The sequence below is a fragment of the Pseudophryne corroboree genome, chromosome 1 (genome assembly GCF_028390025.1).
Source record: "Pseudophryne corroboree isolate aPseCor3 chromosome 1, aPseCor3.hap2, whole genome shotgun sequence".
Classification (NCBI taxonomy): Eukaryota; Metazoa; Chordata; class Amphibia; order Anura; family Myobatrachidae; genus Pseudophryne; species Pseudophryne corroboree.
In genome coordinates this window covers 150,379,530-150,399,033 of record NC_086444.1, presented here as the reverse complement: position 1 = coordinate 150,399,033, position 19,504 = coordinate 150,379,530, and the positions used below count along the sequence as shown (strand labels likewise).

Below are 19,504 nucleotides of genomic sequence, written 5' to 3'. Positions count from 1 at the left end.
TTCCTAACACTCGGAGAGTAGGGGGGTGATGCCTTTGTCCACTTGACCCTCTCTGAAATGCCTTTTTACTCAGTGGAGTATCTGGTGGACAGTGGAGCAGCCCATGTTCTCAAGAGAGAAAGTATGTCAATGGATACTCCAATTACCCTGCAAAATCAGGCAGGTCCCCAAACACTTGGTATATGGGGGAAGGCAGGTTGCAAATAAATAAATAAATATTGTTTGGAAACATGAGGATGGTCGATTGTGTGCACATCTCCCTTCATATGTTTCCAAAGGGGGAATGATTGCTATGATTGCTAAATTTTGGTTTGCACAGTGTTTGAAATACTTTACAACAGAATGGTTATGTTCTCCTTGTAGATAGAGGCGTGGCCTGTTGCCAAGGTAACGGCTGCAGTAACAGCAAAGAAATTGATATCTGAATTTGTGTGCAGGTATGGCCTACATGAAACGGTTGAGAGAGCAAATAGCGTATTAAAAAAAATGTCTAAGATCTGTGAGCAAACAAAACTTACATGGGTACAAGCTTTACCAGTAGCTCCATTTGCAATGAGGTATACCCCAAAGGGATAACATGGACTTTCATCATTTGAGATACTGTTTGGCAGGCTGCCACTCAAATTACATGGACAGTACACTTCTCTTACTGACTACGTTGTTCAGCTTCATAAGCCACTGACTAATTTGCATGGCAAAGTGTTTTCTTCTTTACCAGATCCACAAGACACATCTGGAACCCCGATTTGATGGCCCATACCAGGTGCTATTGACCACAGTGACCTCCGACAAGGTGGAGAGGAAAGTACGCTTCTCACTGTAAGAAAATTAACTTTCAGGTCAATGATGCAAACTGGTCCTAAAAGCGTGGGGCCCCCGGGGAGAAGAGACATGAATGGACTGTTAAGATACTCTTGTTTTTCTGCCTGCTTGTTTGTGCTTTATATCAGTGTGTGCAGGTGAAAGGAGAAAAGCAAAAGAACTCTATATGGCTTCTACATCAGCAGACAGCTAAGGAGCTGAACGCCACTGACTGTTGTATCTGTTCTTATGTTCCTGCTAACCATAAAGGAATCCCTTTGATTGGTATCCCTATCTCAATGAATGATCTTAACCTCACAGATTATAGCTATAATGTTGATATAGACATAAATCACACTGCTCACAATGCTCTTTCAGACCTAGGAATATATTTAGAAATTGCTGGTATAATCTCTCTCCGCCTACTATATGTATAGGGCCTATGTTTATTAACCACGTGGCCGAACTAAAAGGTCACCTAGTCAACTTACCTAAGGTATACGTTGGAGAAACAAATTGTAAAAATGCTGCCTTAGTGTTTAACATGGAATACAATGAAAAGTTATGTGACAAGGTGAACGGTAACTGTAACAATCAATGTTGGTGTGCAAAAATGAAAGCTCTTTGTGCCCCTAGGTGTGCCTGTCCTAACCAGATGGATGAGGATGATTGGGATTGTAAGACCCAAGTGCACAATAATATGGTATGGTTTCAGAGCTGGTTGGGAAACCATGGTAAAATAATCCCTAGGGTGTTGAAGCAAGGCCTATACTATATTTGTGGCAATAGGGCATACTCATGGCTTCCTATGGGAGCTTGGGGGAACTGCACTATGGGAAGAGTTGTGCCAGCCATAAGACAGCGTGAGAACATCTCTTTTACCAATATGATAGAAACAGGCCCTAGAGAGACTAGATACAAGAGAGAATTGTTTACTGCAGCAGATAAAGCCTGGATGTGGTTCCCTGCCTGGACAGGCTGGGGAATTGAATTAGCAAATAAGTTGAATAAATATGCGAATATTATTGATGGGATAATTAATGAGACCACAAGTGCCATCCATGCTATCAATGAAGAAAAGGCTCAAATTAGGAAGGTGACCCTACAAAATAGGATGGCTCTCATTTACTATGGAGGGAGGAACGTGTGCTGTTATATGGGAGGAATGTTGTACATGGATTGAGGACTCACATGACCCCATAGAAGCGCACATGAATAAAGTAAAGGAATTACAAAACAAGCTAGAGACATATCCAAGGAGGGATGGAATCCCTTCTCCTGGATGGGGACAATTGGTGTATGGTTTAACAATCTATTATCAGATTTAATGAAACCCATAGTGGTAGTGATAGGATTGATTGTATTTCTTTTGATCGCTTGGAAATTATTAATGTGCTGTATTTCTCATTTCAGGAAAAATGTGTATTCGCTCGCTTAATAGGAAGAATAATAACAGCCACAGAGATGACCGTCTGACGGCCCAGCCCAACTGCCCATCTCTTCTGCGAGACCCCTCAGTTGTTTTAAGAGTTGGGTGGAAGACATCATCTCTGAAAGAGGGTCCCGCAGGTGTACTTCGACAGTTTGGACACCACCCCAGAGGGAGTTTATCCCGAGAAGTGATTTCGACGAGTCAGTTATTACGATTCCAGCGAATTTACCGAGTGGTCTCTGTGCCCTAGTGCACCTCCGGCTGCTGTTATTATTCTTACAGCTAGATAGATAGGTGTGTGAATGCTTCAATAAAGGTGTGTGAAAATGCTTAGCAGAATAGCAACCGCGAGGCAGTACTTAGTCAGTTCTCCCTCTTGCGTACATCCTGTCTCAATTGGTACTTTGTCACATAATAAAACCTGGGGGCATCAGAGTACTGGGTGGACCTAATTCGCCCGGGAAAAGCGGCTGCTAAAGGACAAGACTTTGACCTGCAGGTACCAATTGACTGCGGGGTGTGGCAACAGAGTCAGGGTAGGCCCAGGTGCGTCTGTGGCTATATCATCCCCAGTCACAGTCACACCACCTTTTTTTAACCTTTTTAGCATTAGTAGTACTGCCATTGTTACCTTTTAGTTTATGTTTTTATATATGTGTGATAATAAAATTATCAAAAGGGTGAGAATTGTTAAGGAAATTTAAGCAATGTATAGAATCTATTCTGACTTTTTAATATCATGTAATACTTAACAGACATTATTATGTAAGATGTTTTTCTGCCAAAGAATGTAGGTTCGTGACAAGAACTTGCTAAGTCACCCTAGTCTTGCTGATTTGTGTCATGTGCCCACCCAGGACCAGATGGTGTTCGATAAGGAGGAACGGGCCTCAAGGCCTGCTGTGATTGGTCCAAGCTTGGGTGGAGTAATTCTTTGTAATATGCAATATTAGGGGCCATCTATGCCATGTTCGAAAGGCAGAATGAGCTCACTTGTAATTACTTGTAAGTGCATGCTGACTGTCACTTTATTGTAATCTTGCTCTGCCATTATCAATATAACTTTGAATCTGACCACAACTGTCCACGTTGTACTCTTTTTTCCACAACAAGGGTGCACTGGGTGGTGTGTGTGGATTAAAATATCAACAGTATATAGACAGTCAATTGTCAGAAGGTTGACTTATAAATGGTTGACGGGACTTACATCAGAGGGGGTAAGTATTTCTACACCCACCCATCCCCTACCCTAACCCTCGGGAGTGTGTGTGTGTGTGTGTGTGGGGGGGGGGGGGGGGGGGGGGGCTGTGGGGCTATGGATAACCTTCAGGGGATGGTAGCTAGGGCTAAACACTCCCCCAAGTGCCTAACCCTAATCCCCTACCCCCACCCGGGCCCTAGCCCTAACCCTGATCCCCGATACTCACCTTCGGGATGTCGGCTGTTGGTGATCCAGCTCCGATCTCCTGTGTAGTGTAATATGTTATGTGCAGTGTAATATGTTATCATACCTCCCAACATGACCCTCTCCAGGAGGGACACAGTGCTCTGCTTCTGGACTTCTCTCTTAATGTATGATTGCCGGCACCTGTGTTGAACAGGCTAATGGATAAGAAAGGTGTTTCAGCACAGGTGATGGAAATCATAAATTAAGAGGGAAGTCCAGGAGCAGAGCATTCTGTCCCTTCTGGAGGGGGTCATGTTGGGAGGTATGTGTGCAGTGTAAAGTTTTATGTGTAGTGTAATATGTTATGTGCAGTGTAATGTTTTACTGTGCAGTGTAAAGTTTTATATGCAGTGTAATTTTTCTGTGCAGTGCAATGTTTTATGTGCAGTGTAATGCTTCATAATAGTATGCAGCATAATTTTTCTGTGCAGTGCAATGTTTTATGGGGGTGATTCCGAGTTGTTCGCCCGCTAGCTGCTTTTAGCAGCATTGCACACGCTAAGCCACCGCCCTCTGGGAGTGTATCTTAGCTTAGCAGAAGTGCGAACGAAAGATTAGCAGAATTGCAAATAGAAATTTCTTAGCAGTTTCTGAGTAGCTCCAGACTTACTCAGCCATTGCGACCAGCTCAGTCCTTTTCGTTCCTGGTTTGACGTCACAAACACACCCAGCGTTTGCCCAACCACTCCCCCGTTTCTCCAGCCACTCCTGCGTTTTGCAACTAGAATGCCTGCTTTTTTCCGCACACTCCTATAAAACGGCCAGTTTCCGCCCAGAAACACCCACTTCCTGACAATCACAGTATGATCACCAGAACAATGAAAAATCCTTGTTATGCCGTGAGTAAAATACCTAACTTTTGTGTAAAATAACTAAGCGCATGCGCTCTGCGAACCTTGCGCATGCGCAGTAAGCGACTAATCGCAGTATAGCGAAAATCGTCAACGAGCGAACAACTCGGAATGACCCCCTATGTGCAGTGTAATGTTTTAGTGTGCAGTGTAATGTTTATATGCAGTGTAATGTTTATATAAAATTTAATTTTTTGTGTGCAGTTAAATGGAAAGAAATGTAGAGGGCAATAAATCACCCCCTTAGTGTGCATACTGCATAGTAAACTAAACTTGCAGACCCCTACACCTAGAGATGTGGATTGAGGATGTGCTAGCATAACTGAAGTACAGAACGGACAAGCACACTCAAATTTTGCATGCACCCTATAGGTGGGAAGGATGGACCTATTCTAAGTATATTAAATCTCTATTTGCAGTGTACAGTAACTGCTAATGATAAACATCTTCATCATAATCCACCCACAAAAGTCACAACAATCACCAGGATATGCCCAGCTAGGCTTAACTAGGCTTAACTTAAAAAGGGGCATAACTAGAACTTTGTGGGCCCCTTAGCAAAATTTTTAATGATACCCCCAACTCAGGTCTGCACCAGAGTGGGTGCGACGTCAGGTAGCAACTTTCCAGCCATGGCTTCTGCCCATAATTCACAATAAGTCACACAGTAGTGCCCATAAGCTACATTATGCCACACAGTAGTGCCTATAATCTACATTATGCCACACAGTAGTGCCTGTACATTATGGCACAGAGTTAGAAACATAGAATTTGATGGCAGATAAGAACCACTTGGCCCATCTAGTCTGCCCCTTTTTTTTATTTTATCCTTTAGGCAATCTCAACCCTTTTTTAACCTTAATTCTTTGTAAGGATATTCATATGCCTGTCCCAAGCATGTTTAAATTGCCCTACAGTCTTAGCCTCTACCACCTCTGATGGGAGGCTATTCCACTTATCCACTACCCTTTCTGTGAAGTAATTTTTCCTTAAATTTCCCCTGAACCTCCCCCCTCCAGTCTCAATGTATGCCCTCGAGTTCTAATACTTCTTTTCCTTTGAAGAATGTTTCCCTCCTGAACTTTGTTAAGACCCTTGATATATTTGAAAGTTTGTATCATGTCCCCCCTTTCCCTTCTCTCCTCCAAACTATACATGTTAACAGTGCCAGATTAAGGTCCACAAGGGCCTGGAGCTGAAATTGTTGAAGGGCCTATTGTGTGCCACCACAGCGGTGTGACCAGTGCTGTGGTCATGGGAATAGTGATGTGAGGGTGTGTCCTGTGCTGTTGGGGTGTAAAGTCATTCCAGTGGCAAGTGGCCTACAGTATGAATATATGTGCTCCTCTGTCTTTATGTGCCTATGTCTGTATGTGCTCCTCTATGTCCACATGTGCCTATGTCTGTATGTGCTCCTCTATGTCTGTATGTGTTCCTCTATGTTTATATGTGCTCCGCTATGTCTGTATGTGCTCCGCTATGTTTGTATGTGCCTATGTCTGTATGTGCCATGTCTATATGTGCCCTCTATCAGTTGGGTACAGGATCCCAAAAGTAAGGATGTTGGCGGTCAGAATACTGACACTTTTGGTAAGTAAAGTAACCCTACCCCTTACCCATTCCCTAACCCTCCCACAGCCTAACCCTCCCCTCATGCAGCTCAACCCTCCCTTCCAACAGCCTAATTCTAACCTCCCCTTCCACAGCCTGACACTAACCTTCACCCTAGTGCCTAACCCTAACCTCCCCTCCCACAGCCTAACACTAACTGCATACTTATATTAGGGAAGAGAGAGAGAGATAAGGGAGAGACGGGGAGAGGTCAGAGAGGAGAGAGAAAGGGGAGGGGAGAGAGAGACAGAAAGAGGAGGGAGAAATAGAGAGAGAAGGGGGGGAGAGGTCAGAGAGGAGAGAGGGAGGGGAGAGAGAGACAGAAAGAGGAGGGAGAGAGAGAGAGAGAGTGAGAAGTTGTAGACAGAGAGATAGAGCAGGGGAGAAGTGGGAGAGAGAGAGAAAGGGGGGAGAGAATGGGAAGAGAGAAAGTGGGAGAAACAGAGAGAGAGAGAGAGAGAAGGGGGAATATACAGAGAGAGAGAGAGTGGTGGGAGAAAGGTGAGAGGGAGAGGGAGGATATATAAAAGGGAGAGGAGGGGGAGACAAAGAAAGAAGAGAGGGGGGGAGAAAGAGAGAGAGAAGGGGGACACAGAGAGAGAGACAGAGTAAGAAGAGGGGAGAGAGAGAAGGGAGGAGACAGTGAGAGAGGGGAGGGAGAGGAGGGGGGAGATATAGAGAGAGGCAGATAAGAGGAGGAGTCAGAGATAGAGAGATAGTGAAGGGGGAGAGAGAGCAAGAAGGGGGAGACAGAGAGAGAGGGAGAAGAGGGGGAAAGAGAGGGGGAAAGAGAGAGAGGAGAGAGAGAGAGAGAAAGGGGAGAGACAAGGAGGAAGACACAGAGAGAGAAGGGGGAGAGATTGAGGGGGAGAGGGAGAGGAGAGAGAGAGAGAGAGAGAGAGTGAGAGAGGAGGAAAAAAGTGGAGGAGATAGACAAAGGGGAGACAGAAAGGGAGAGAGAGAGAACGAAGGATGGGGAACACACAGAGGGAAAGAGAGAAGGCGGGGAGATAAAAGGGAAGCACAGCGAGAGAAAATGGATAAAGAGTGTGATACTTTGCTCTCTATGTAACAGTGGATATCCTTTGTGGGATGTGCTGCTGGGAGAGTGGCTGCACTACAACAGTTCACTATGGATGGAACATACAAATAAAAAAGGGTGGTTGCTCCCTGCGCACTTCCTTACAGGAAATAATAATACAAATAACATCCAGTGATAGTAAAAAATGGGGGGTATTAATTAATTTACAAAATTGCAGTGTAGATTGCAGATGTTACTATTCACCATAGCGATAGTTAGTATAAGTAATTATAAAAAGGTTAACGACAAAATCTAAACAAAGGGGAAGGGGTGGCCGAAATTCCTAATACCGGTATACACAGGACAAAAACATACATGTACATACAAATACACAACAAGTATCTATTGCACCAAAACGCACTCAATGCGTCTTACTCTTGTGTGCTTACTTCCTGAGGTAAGATATATCCGTTTATCTGGATTGTAAATACAACGAATTCCTCCTGGGTTTCCAGTATGCAGAGGTCCTGTGTACCAATACGCTCGTCTTATACAGACAAAGTCCCGTACTGCGCCCTGTAATGGTGGCAGGCGGATTTGCTGTCCGTGTGCGTATACCCCTGTGAGTGATGTTTGAGTAAGGTGGAAATAAAATCCTTACCTCCTCCGGGGTTTGCTTCAAAAGGGCTGGTGAAGTCACCTGTGTACAGTGGTGGCTGTCCGTTCCTGGGGATGGATGCGGTATCTACAGGCAGACTTCCCTCATAGACCGCCATGTGCGCCTCGCGTTACTGTCAGGGGATCAGTTCGATCGGTAATCAGGAAGCACAGAAGAGTAAGAAGCAATTAGCGCGTTTTGGTGCAACAGATACTTGTGTATTTGTACAGTATGTACATGTATGTTTTTGTCCTGTGTATACCGGTATTAGGAATTTTGGCCACCCCTTCCCCTTTGTTCCGTTTTTATTGTTATCCTTTTTATAATTACTTATACTATCGCTACGTGAATAGTAACATCTGCAATCTACATTGCAATACTGTAAATTAATAAATACCCCCATTTTTTACTATCACTATGTTATTTTTAGTATTATTTCCCGTAAGGAAGTGCGCAGTGAGCAACCACCAATTTTTACAGCGAGAGAAAATGGTGGAGGACACAGAGAGAGAAGGGGGTGACAGAAAGAGAAGGGTGGGAGACAGAGAGAGAGTGAGAAGGGGGACAGAGAGAGAAGGGTGGGAGACAGAGCGAGAAAGGGGAGACAGAGAGAGCAAGAAGTGGGGAAACACAGAGAGAGAAAGTGGAAGACACAGAGACAGAGAGAGAGAGAGAGAGAGAGAAGGTGGAAGACACTGAGGGGTCAATTCAATACTGCGGGGATTGAATAGAGGCAAGAAATAGCTCACGGGGCTATTCAGTTCAGCGTGATGCTATGTTGGGGAAGGCCGGTTTTCACTGACTAACCATGGTGTTTTGTCGCGAGAACCGGCATTCTCCAACATAAATGCCCGACACAATGCTGCTTCTGCTGCGCTAAGGACAGAAATCAGCATTGCACCTGCACTTTTGTCGGATTTCTTCTCACTCCAGAGGGGTGTAGGAAGAAATCCTGTCGTCGGCTGTCACTGCACGTGGAATTGAATAGCTCCAGGAGCTAATTCCCGATGCTATTCAATCCGCACAGAACTGAATTGACCTCAGAGAAAGAGCTGGGGGGGGGGGGGGGAGACAGAGAGAGAAGGGAGGGAGAGAGAGAGTGGGCAGAGAGAGAAGGGGGAGAGAGATTGGGGAGACAGAGAGAGAGGGGGCAGAGAGAGAGAGCGAGAAGGGGGGAGACAGAGAGAGAGAGGAAAGAGTGAAGGGGGGAGGCAGAGAGAGATAGAGGTGGGGGAGACTGAACGAGAGAAGGGGGGAGACAGTGAAAGGGCTGAGACAGCCATCCCCTAAATCCACCCCCACCCCCCAGAGACCCTCCCCCCACACGCACACACCTACAGGCGGCACTTCGTACCTTCCTCAGCAGCGGGTCCCTGTCATTAGCAGCAGCAGCAGCGGGTCCCCGCCAGTAGCAGCAACAGCAGCAGCGGGTCTCGTCTTTAGCTCCGGCTGGCGCGGGTCCCCATCATTTGGATGTGGCGCCAGTAAACCCCTGCAACAGCAGTGTACCGAGGGGAGAGAGTGAGAGGAAGGGAAGGAACTGTGAGTGGAGGGGAGGAGCTGGACCACCTTGGCCAGCACCGCGGCCGGCCTCCCTCTTGACACTAGATCCGCACAGAGGCTCAGGGAGTGCGTACCACTGCGCTGCACTAGCAAGGAGGTCACGGTGTATGAGTGAACGGTGGGTTGGAGGGGTGAGGGAAGTGAGTGGGCGGGGCTTCCGGCTGCCACTGATGGTAACAAAATAAAAAAATAAAAAACTTCTTGTTACCAAAGTTTTCTAGCGCCGTCTGGGCCTATTTTCATGGGGGGCCTGGAGCTGCAGCTCCACCCGCCCCATTGTTAATCCGGCCCTGCATGTTAAGATCTTTTAGCCTTTCCGGGTAAGTTTTGTGATGTAGGCCATGCACCATTTTAGTTGCCCTTCTTTGTACACTCTCTAATGTATTTATATCCTTCTGGAGATAGGGTCTCCAGAACTAAACACAGTATTCCAGATGGGGCCGTACCAATGACCTATACAGTGGCATTATCACTTCTTTTTTCCTGCTACTGATTCCTCTCCCTATGCAACAAAGCATCTGATTTGCCTTTCTCATTACTTTGTTGCATTGCTTTCCTGCCTTCAAGTCACTTGAAATAGTGACTCCTAAATCTCTTTCCTCCTCAGTAGTTTCCATTATACCGGTAGTACCCTTGATACTATATTTAGACTTTGGGTTTTTGAGACCCAGGTGCATGATTTTGCATTTTTTAGCATTAAACTGTAGTTGCCACGTTCTTGACCATTTCTCAAGCCTACCTAGGTCATTAATCATTTGTTTTACCCCTCCCGGTGTGTCTACCCTGTTGCATATCTTTGTATCATCTGCAAAAAGGCATATCTTCCCTTCAATACCATCTGCAATGTCACCAACAAAGATATTAAAGAGAACTGGACCAAGTACAGATCCCTGGGGTACTCCACTGGTAACATTTCCCTCCATAGATTGCACTCCATTAACTACGACTGTCTGTTTCCTATCCTGCAACCAGGTTCTTATCCATTTAATTGATTTATAATCCACCCCCAGGCTTTCAAGTTTATTTAGCAGTCTGCGATGTGGGACAGTGTCAAATGCCTTACTAAAGTCTAGAGATGCTACATCTACAGCTCCCCCTTGATCTATTATTTTCATCACAGAGTCAAAAAAGTCAATAAGATTTGTTTGGCATGATCTCCCACCAGTAAATCCATGCTGTTTTGGATCCTGTAAGTTGTTTGATTTAAGATATTCCACTACTCTTTATTTTAATAGTTTTTCCATTCCCCTACTACTGATGTAAAGCTTACTGGTCTGTAGTTACTTGCTTCTTCCTTGCTTCCACTTTTGTGCAGTGGAACTACATTTGCTCTTTTCCAGTCCTCTGGAATAGCACCTGTATTTAGTGACTGGTTAAATAATTCTGTTAAAGGTGTAACCAGCACATCTTTTAGCTCTTTGAGTATCCTTGGGTGTATCCCATCTGGTCCCATTGATTTATCCACTTTTAGTTTTGAAAGTTCTATAACTCACATTAGGACACACAGTAATGCCTGTAATCTACATTATGCCACAGAGTTGTGCCCATAATCTACATTATGCCACAGAGTTGTGCCCATTATTCACATTAGGTCACACAGTGGTGCCCGTAATCTACATTATGCCACAGAGTTGTGCCTATAATTCACATTAGGCTCCACAGTAGTGCCGGTAATCCATATTAAGACACACAGTAGTAACCATAATTAAGAAAAAAACTTAATATATATAAAAAAAGAAAAAGAATGCACAATAAAATAAGAATTTACTTACCGATAATTCTATTTCTCGGAGTCCGTAGTGGATGCTGGGGTTCCTGAAAGGACCATGGGGAATAGCGGCTCCGCAGGAGACAGGGCACAAAAAGTAAAGCTTTAGGATCAGGTGGTGTGCACTGGCTCCTCCCCCTATGACCCTCCTCCAAGCCTCAGTTAGGATACTGTGCCCGGACGAGCGTACACAATAAGGAAGGATTTATGAATCCCGGGTAAGACTCATACCAGCCACACCAATCACACTGTACAACCTGTGATCTGAACCCAGTTAACAGTATGATAACAGCGGAGCCTCTGAAAGATGGCTCACAACAATAATAACCCGATTTTTGTAACTATGTACAAGTATTGCAGATAATCCGCACTTGGGATGGGCGCCCAGCATCCACTACGGACTCCGAGAAATAGAATTATCGGTAAGTAAATTCTTATTTTCTCTATCGTCCTAGTGGATGCTGGGGTTCCTGAAAGGACCATGGGGATTATACCAAAGCTCCCAAACGGGCGGGAGAGTGCGGATGACTCTGCAGCACCGAATGAGAGAACTCCAGGTCCTCCTTAGCCAGGTTATCAAATTTGTAGGATTTTACAAACGTGTTTGCCCCTGACTAAATAGCCGCTCGGCAAAGTTGTAAAGCCGAGACCCCTCGGGCAGCCGCCCAAGATGAGCCCACCTTCCTTGTGGAATAGGCATTTACATATTTTGGCTGTGGCAGGCCTGCCACAGAATGTGCAAGCTGAATTGTATTACACATCCAACTAGCAAAAGTCTGCTTAGAAGCAAGAGCACCCAGTTTGTTGGGTGCATACAGGATAACAGCAAGTCAGTTTTCCTGACTCCAGCCGTCCTGGAACCTATATTTTCAGGGCCCTGACCACATCTAGCAACTTGGAGTCCTCCAAGTCCCTAGTAGGCGCAAGACACCACAATAAGCTGGTTCAGGTGAAACACTGACACCACCTTAGGGAGAGAACTGGGGACGAGTCCGCAGCTCTGCCCTGTCCGAATGGACAAACAGATATGGGCTTTTTTTGAGAAAAAAACCACCAATTTGACACTCGCCTGGTCCAGGCCAGGTCCAAGAGCATGTTCACTTTTCATGTGAGATGCTTCAAATCCACAGATTTGACTGGTTTTAAACCAATGTGTTTTGAGGAATCCCAGAACTACGTTGAGATCCCACAGTGCCACTGGAGGCACAAAAGGGGGTTGTATATGCAATACTCCCTTGACAAACTTCTGGACTTCAGGAACTGAAGCCAATTCTTTCTGGAAGAAAAATCGACAGGGCCGAAATTTGAACCTTAATGGACCCCAATTTGAGGCCCATAGACACTCCTGTTTGCAGGAAATGCAGGAATCGACCGAGTTGAAATTTCTTCGTGGGGCCTTCCTGGCCTCACACCACGCAACATATTTTCGCTACATGTGGTGATAATGTTGTGCGGTCACCTTTTTTCTGGCTTTGACCAGGGTAGGAATGACCTCTTCCTGAATGCCTTTTCCCTTAGGATCCGGCGTTCCACCGCCATGCCGTCAAACGCAGCTGCGGTAAGTCTTGGAACAGACATGGTACTTGCTGAAACAAGTCCCTTCTTAGCGGCAGAGGCCATAAGTCCTCTGTGAGCATCTCTTGAAGTTCCGGGTACCAAGTCCTTCTTGGCCAATCCGGAGCCATGAGTATAGTTCTTACTCCTCTACGTCTTATAATTCTCAGTACCTTAGGTATGAAAAGCAGAGGATGGAACACATACACCGACTGGTACACCCACGGTGTTACCAGAACGTCCACAGCTATTGCCTGAGGGTCTCTTAACCTGGCGCAATACCTGTCCCGTTTTTTGTTCAGACGGGACGCCATCATGTCCACCTTTGGTAATTCCCAACGGTTTACAATCATGTGGAAAACTTCCCCATGAAGTTCCCACTCTGCCGGGTGGAGGTCGTGCCTACTGAGGAAGTCTGCTTCCCAGTTTCCATTCCCGGAATGAAACACTGCTGACAGTGCTATCACATGATTTTCCGCCCAGCGAAAAGTCCTTGCAGTTTTTGCCACTGCCCTCCTGCTTCTTGTGCCGCCCTGTCTATTTACGTGGGCGACTGCCGTGATGTTTTATCCCACTGGATCAATACCGGCTGACCTTGAAGCAGAGGTCTTGCTAAGCTTAGAGCATTATAAATTTACCCTTAGCTATATTTATGTGGAGAAAAGTCTCCAGACTTGATCACACTCCCTGGAAATTTTTTCCTTGTGTGACTGCTCCCCAGCCTCTCGGGCTGGCCTCCGTGGTCACCAACATCCAAAACTGAATGCCGAATCTGCGGCCCTCTAGAAGATGAGCACTCTGTAACCACCACAGGAGAGACACCCTTGTCCTTGGATATAGGGTTATCCGCTGATGCATCTGAAGATGCGATCCGGACCATTTGTCCAGCAGATCCCACTGAAAAGTTCTTGCATGAAATCTGCCGACTGGAATTGCTTCGAAGGAAGTCACCATTTTTTTTACCATGGCCCTTGTGCAATGATGCACTGATTTTACGAGGTTCCTGACTAGCTCGGATAACTCCCTGGCTTTCTCTTCCGGGAGAAACACCTTTTTCTGGACTGTGTCCAGAATCATCCCTAAGCACAGGAGACTTGTTGTCGGGATCAGCTGCGATTTTGGAATATTTAGAATCCACCCCTGCTGTTGTAACAGTATCCGAGATAGTGCTACTCCGACCTCCAACTGTTCCCTGGACTTTGCCCTTATCAGGAGATCGTCCAAGTAAGGGATAATTAAGACGCCTTTTCTTCGAAGAAGAACCATCATTTCGGCCATTACCTTGGTAAAGACCCGGGGTGCCGTGGACAATCCAAACGGCAGCGTCTGAAACTGATAGTGACAGTTCTGTACCACGAACCTGAGGTATCCTTAGTGATAAGGGCAAATTTGGGACATGGAGGTAAGCATCCCTGATGTCTCGGGACACCATATAGTCCCCTTCTTCCCGGTTCGTTATCACTGCTCTGAGTGACTCCATCTTGATTTGAACCTTTGTAAGTGTTCAAATTTTTTTAGATTTAGAATAGGTCTCACCTAGCCTTCTGGCTTCAGTACCACAATATAGTGTGGAATAATACCCCTTTTCTTGTTGTAGGAGGGGTAATTTAATTATCACCTGCTGGGAATACAGCTCGTGAATTGTTTCCCATACTGCCTCCTTGTCGGAGGGAGACCTTGGTAAAGCAGACTTCAGGAGCCTGCGCAGGGGAAACGTCTCGACATTCCAATCTGTACCCCTGGGATACTACTTGTAGGATCCAGGGGTCCTGTACGGTCTCAGCGTCATGCTGAGAGCTTGTCAGAAGCGGTGGAACGCTTCTGTTCCTGGGAATGGGCTGCCTGCTGCAGTCTTCTTCCCTTTCCTCTATCCCTGGGCAGATATGACTCTTATAGGGACGAAAGGACTGAAGCTGAAAAGACGGTGTCTTTTTCTGCAGAGATGTGACTTAGGGTAAAAAACGGTGGATTTTCCAGCAGTTGCCCTGGCCACCAGGTCCGATGGACCGACCCCAAATAACTCCTCTTCCTTTATACGGCAATACACCTTTGTGCCGTTTGGAATCTGCATCACCTGACCACTGTCGTGTCCATAAACATCTTCTGGCAGATATGGACATCGCACTTACTCTTGATGCCAGAGTGCAAATATCCCTCTGTGCATCTCGCATATATAGAAATGCATCCTTTAAATGCTCTATAGTCAATAAAATACTGTCCCTGTCAAGGGTATCAATATTTTTAGTCAGGGAATCCGACCAAGCCACCCCAGCTCTGCACATCCAGGCTGAGGCGATCGCTGGTCGCAGTATAACACCAGTATGTGTGTATATACTTTTTATGATATTTTCCAGCCTCCTGTCAGCTGGCTCCTTGAGGACGGCCCTATCTATAGACGGTACCGCCACTTGTTCTGATAAGCGTGTGAGCGCCTTATCCACCCTAAGGGGTGTTTCCCAACGCGCCCTAACTTCTGGCGGGAAAGGGTATACCGCCCATATTTTCTATCGGGGGGAACCCACGCATCATCACACACTTCATTTAATTTATCTGATTCAGGAAAAACTACGGTAGTTTTTTCACATCCCACATAATACCCTCTTTTGTGGTACTTGTAGTATCAGAAATATGTAACACCTCCTTCATTGCCCTTAACGTGTGGCCCTAATAAGGAATACGTTTGTTTATTCACCGTCGACACTGGATTCAGTGTCCCTGTCTGTGTCTGTGTCGACCGACTAAAGTAAACGGGCGTTTTAAAACCCCTGACGGTGTTTTTGAGACGTCTGGACCGGTACTAATTGTTTGTCGGCCGTCTCATGTCGTCAACCGACCTTGCCGCGTGTTGACATTATCACGTAATTCCCTAAATAAGCCATCCATTCCGGTGTCGACTCCCTAGAGAGTGACATCACCATTACAGGCAATTGCTCCGCCTCCTCACCAACATCGTCCTCATACATGTCGACACACACGTACCGACACACAGCACACACACAGGGAATGCTCTGATAGAGGACAGGACCTACTAGCCCTTTGGAGAGACAGAGGGAGAGTTTGCCAGCACACACCAAAAACGCTATAATTATATAGGGACAACCTTATATAAGTGTTTTCCCTTATAGCATCTTTTTTATATATTTCTAACGCCAAATTAGTGCCCCCCCTCTCTGTTTTAACCCTGTTTCTGTAGTGCAGTGCAGGGGAGAGCCTGGGAGCCTTCCCTCCAGCCTTTCTGTGAGGGAAAATGGCGCTGTGTGCTGAGGAGATAGGCCCCGCCCCTTTTTCGGCGGCCTCGTCTCCCGCTCTTAACGGATTCTGGCAGGGGTTAAATATCTCCATATAGCCCCCGGAGGCTATATGTGAGGTATTTTTAGCCAAAAATAGGTTTTCATTGCCTCCCAGGGCGCCCCCCTTCCAGCGCCCTGCACCCTCAGTGACTGCCGTGTGAAGTGTGCTGAGAGGAAATGGCGCACAGCTGCAGTGCTGTGCGCTACCTTAAGAAGACTGAGGAGTCTTCATGCCGCCGATTCTGGACCTTCTTCTTGTTTCAGCATCTGCAAGGGGGCCGGCGGCGAGGCTCCGGTGACCATCCAGGCTGTACCTGTGATCGTCCCTCTGGAGCTAATGTCCAGTAGCCAAAGAAGCCAATCCATCCTGCACGCAGGTGAGTTCACTTCTTCTCCCCTAAGTCCCTCGTTGCAGTGATCCTGTTGCCAGCAGGACTCACTGTAAAATAAAAAACCTAAGCTAAACTTTTCTAAGCAGCTCTTTAGGAGAGCCACCTAGATTGCACCCTTCTCGGCCGGGCACAAAAATCTAACTGAGGCTTGGAGGAGGGTCATAGGGGGAGGAGCCAGTGCACACCACCTGATCCTAAAGCTTTACTTTTTGTGCCCTGTCTCCTGCGGAGCCGCTATTCCCCATGGTCCTTTCAGGAACCCCAGCATCCACTAGGACGATAGAGAAAAACAATTGATAATACTTCTGGCACATATCAGCCACCTACCTGATGATTAATGTGCCTGCAATATTGGTGGGTTGCTGTCAGGAGAGCACATCCCAGGAAAAGGAACGGGGAGTGGGTAGCTGATAGGTTGCTGCCGGGAGAGCACATAATGGGGGTGGAACGAGGGGGAGGGTAATTGGTGGGTTTCTGCTAGGAGTGCACACCCAAGGGAAAGGAAGGAGTAGACAGTAGTTGCTGGGTTGCTGCCAGTAGTGCACATCATGGGGGAAGAAGGGTTAGGGGTAGTTGGTGAGTGACTGCCAGGAGCTCAGTGACAACATCAAAGGGAAAGGAGAGATTACTTGACGACTGTCTGCCAGTGTTCACATATCAGGGGGAGGGTAATGCCACCTGAGCTCTTGCAGGCAGAGCTGGCTGCGCAGTTACTTTTTGCCCGGAGAGCTTACCTCTGACCGCATCCCAGAGACTTCCTGGTTGTCATGGAGGTGTGTCAGCTGCTGGGACGTAGTGCCCGGCAGTAAACAGAGGTACAGTGGAGGAGCATGCTTTAAGTCTAGTAGATGCTGCTGGTGGGGTGGGGTGGCTACTCCCCGGACAATAGCCCTGCAGGCTGTCTTGACCGGCAAATTCCCAGTGACCCAAACCCCCGTGCCGGAGTTGCTTGCTGGGCCGTTGGGCCCCCCCTACGTTGTCGGTCCCAATAGCAAGCGCATCCCCTGCACCTCCTATAGTTACGCCACTGGTCACACCATATCAGGGATACAATTCTTATAATTATTAAAACAATTAAGGCCATAGCCCACAGTGGAATAAGTAATATCTGCTTACTTATAAATTAGTGATTATGTCATGAAAAAGTTTATTCTTGAGCTTCAGTATGTTTACATTACAGCCTGGGGATCACTCTGGAGACAAGCGGATTTCACACACTCTTACGTCAGCTAATTCAGAACATGTCTCAGTCTGTGCATAATGTCAGAGGTTGGCTATGAGCAGCTGTGCTAACAAGTAATGAGCCGCCACTGCAATACAAGCTATGATATGGTAGTAAAATAAATGTAATCAGTGATTTCATACTTAGAGGTGGCAGAGAGGTCAATGGCCAGAGTAGTAGTCATTAGCAGAGCACTCCTAAATGTATAAATGGAGTGGGAAGGAGGATTAGTTTTACTTGTATTATGCAAAAATGAGACAAGACTGCCAAAAGGAGGATTTGTGCTTATCCTAATTGGGCAGCATATGCAGATCATTACATTTAGTTAAGCCCAAATTAATGTCGTTACATTTGAAGATGTCATGCAACAGGTACCAAATTAGTATTAGCTCATACAGAATGACAGTAGAAGTACTGTGCCCAAATAATAGTTCTGCGTACATTTTGCTGTGTGCTGAGACAGAATACTTGTGACGCAAATACTGAAACTAGCACTGGAGCAGAATTCTGTAAAGCAATACTAGAGTATATACTGAAAAAGGATGGAGGGGACTGTGACTGTGCTGTCAGCAGTTCCTGGTAGGGCAACCTGAGTACTGATAGACTGGGTGAGACATGTGACCAGAGTGCTGGGAGGTGTTAGAAAAAATGGATCATGTGACACAGTCAAAGATGGCGGCACCCATGATGCAGAACACCAGAAACTGCTGGGAGTTGAACGTCAGTCACACTTACAGATGAGTGAACATAGGTCTCAGAGTGGATGTGGTCATGTGACAGGCGCTCGAGATCCCGGCAGTCACCATGCCGATGCCAGAATCCCGACCGAACACAATGCCGCCCGACGAAATGCCGATACACAGGATATATTCCCACTCGTGGGTATCCACGACACCCATAGAGTGGGAATAGAACCTGTGGCGAGGGCAGCGAGCCACCAAGCCCGCTGCGTGGTCATCGCAGCAAGCCCGCAAGGGGCGCTGTTACGCTCGCCCTCTATGCCGGCTTTCTGCTGCCAGGATCCCGCGGTCTTCATGCTGACCGCTGAGATTCCAGGCACCGGCAATGCATTACCAACCCATCTCAGAGATGTCACAGGTGGCTAGCGGAAAAAAACAGATGGCTGTGGGACCTGGACACAAGGGTAATACACACACACTGTATCTGCCTTGACTGTAAGGTTTTTAGGGACATATTAACTGATATGCCTCATCTGCATCACCCCCCCCCCCCCCCCCCACCACCATCCCTCCATGATAGTTTGGCAACACTCGCCACGAGTGTGTCACAATCCGAGTAATTCATCACCATTTCTTACCTTCCAAGTGTCTCCTGAGACTGGCCCAGTGCTCCAAGCCTGGATTCCACCTGCGCTGTTTGCGTGCAGCACGCTGTGTAACATGGCCTCAGTCTCTCACATGCTAACGTTCAAACAGACTTTCCCTCCAGATTCAAACATGGGTGCAGCCATGTTTGGATTCATCACATGTTGCTTTACAGCCTATCAGCTGCACTCTGGACTCTGCCTGATTACCCAGCAGCTGCACTCTGGACTCTGCCTGATTACCCAGCCAATACCTGCTTCCCAGCTGGTATAAATATCCTGCATCAAGGCTGCCTAATCGTCAGTGCTTTGGTTGTCTAACCCACAGGTTCTCAAACTCGGTCCTCAGGACCCCACACGGTGCATGTTTTGCAGGTCTCCTCACAGAATCACAAGTGACATAATTAGCTCCACCTGTGGACCTTTTAAAATGTGTCAGTGAGTAATTAATACGCCTGTGCACCTGCTGGGTTACCTGCAAAACATGCACTGTGTGGGGTCCTGAGGACCGAGTTTGAGAACCACCGGTCTAACCTGTACACATGTCTCTCCTGCTTGTGGATTCTTCTG

At 46.7% G+C, this 19,504-nt stretch overlaps 1 protein-coding gene across 1 annotated transcript in view; it reads right to left on the bottom strand.

The window, feature by feature from the left end:
* Positions 1 to 19,075, bottom strand: part of LHFPL2 (LHFPL tetraspan subfamily member 2) — a 287,874-nt gene extending 268,799 nt beyond the window's left edge. Inside the window, exon 1 of the mRNA XM_063963614.1 lies at positions 18,929 to 19,075. The gene's annotated coding sequence lies outside the window, so the exon portion shown is untranslated. The remainder of the gene's footprint in view (positions 1 to 18,928) is intronic.
* Positions 19,076 to 19,504: the final 429 nt, after the last annotated feature.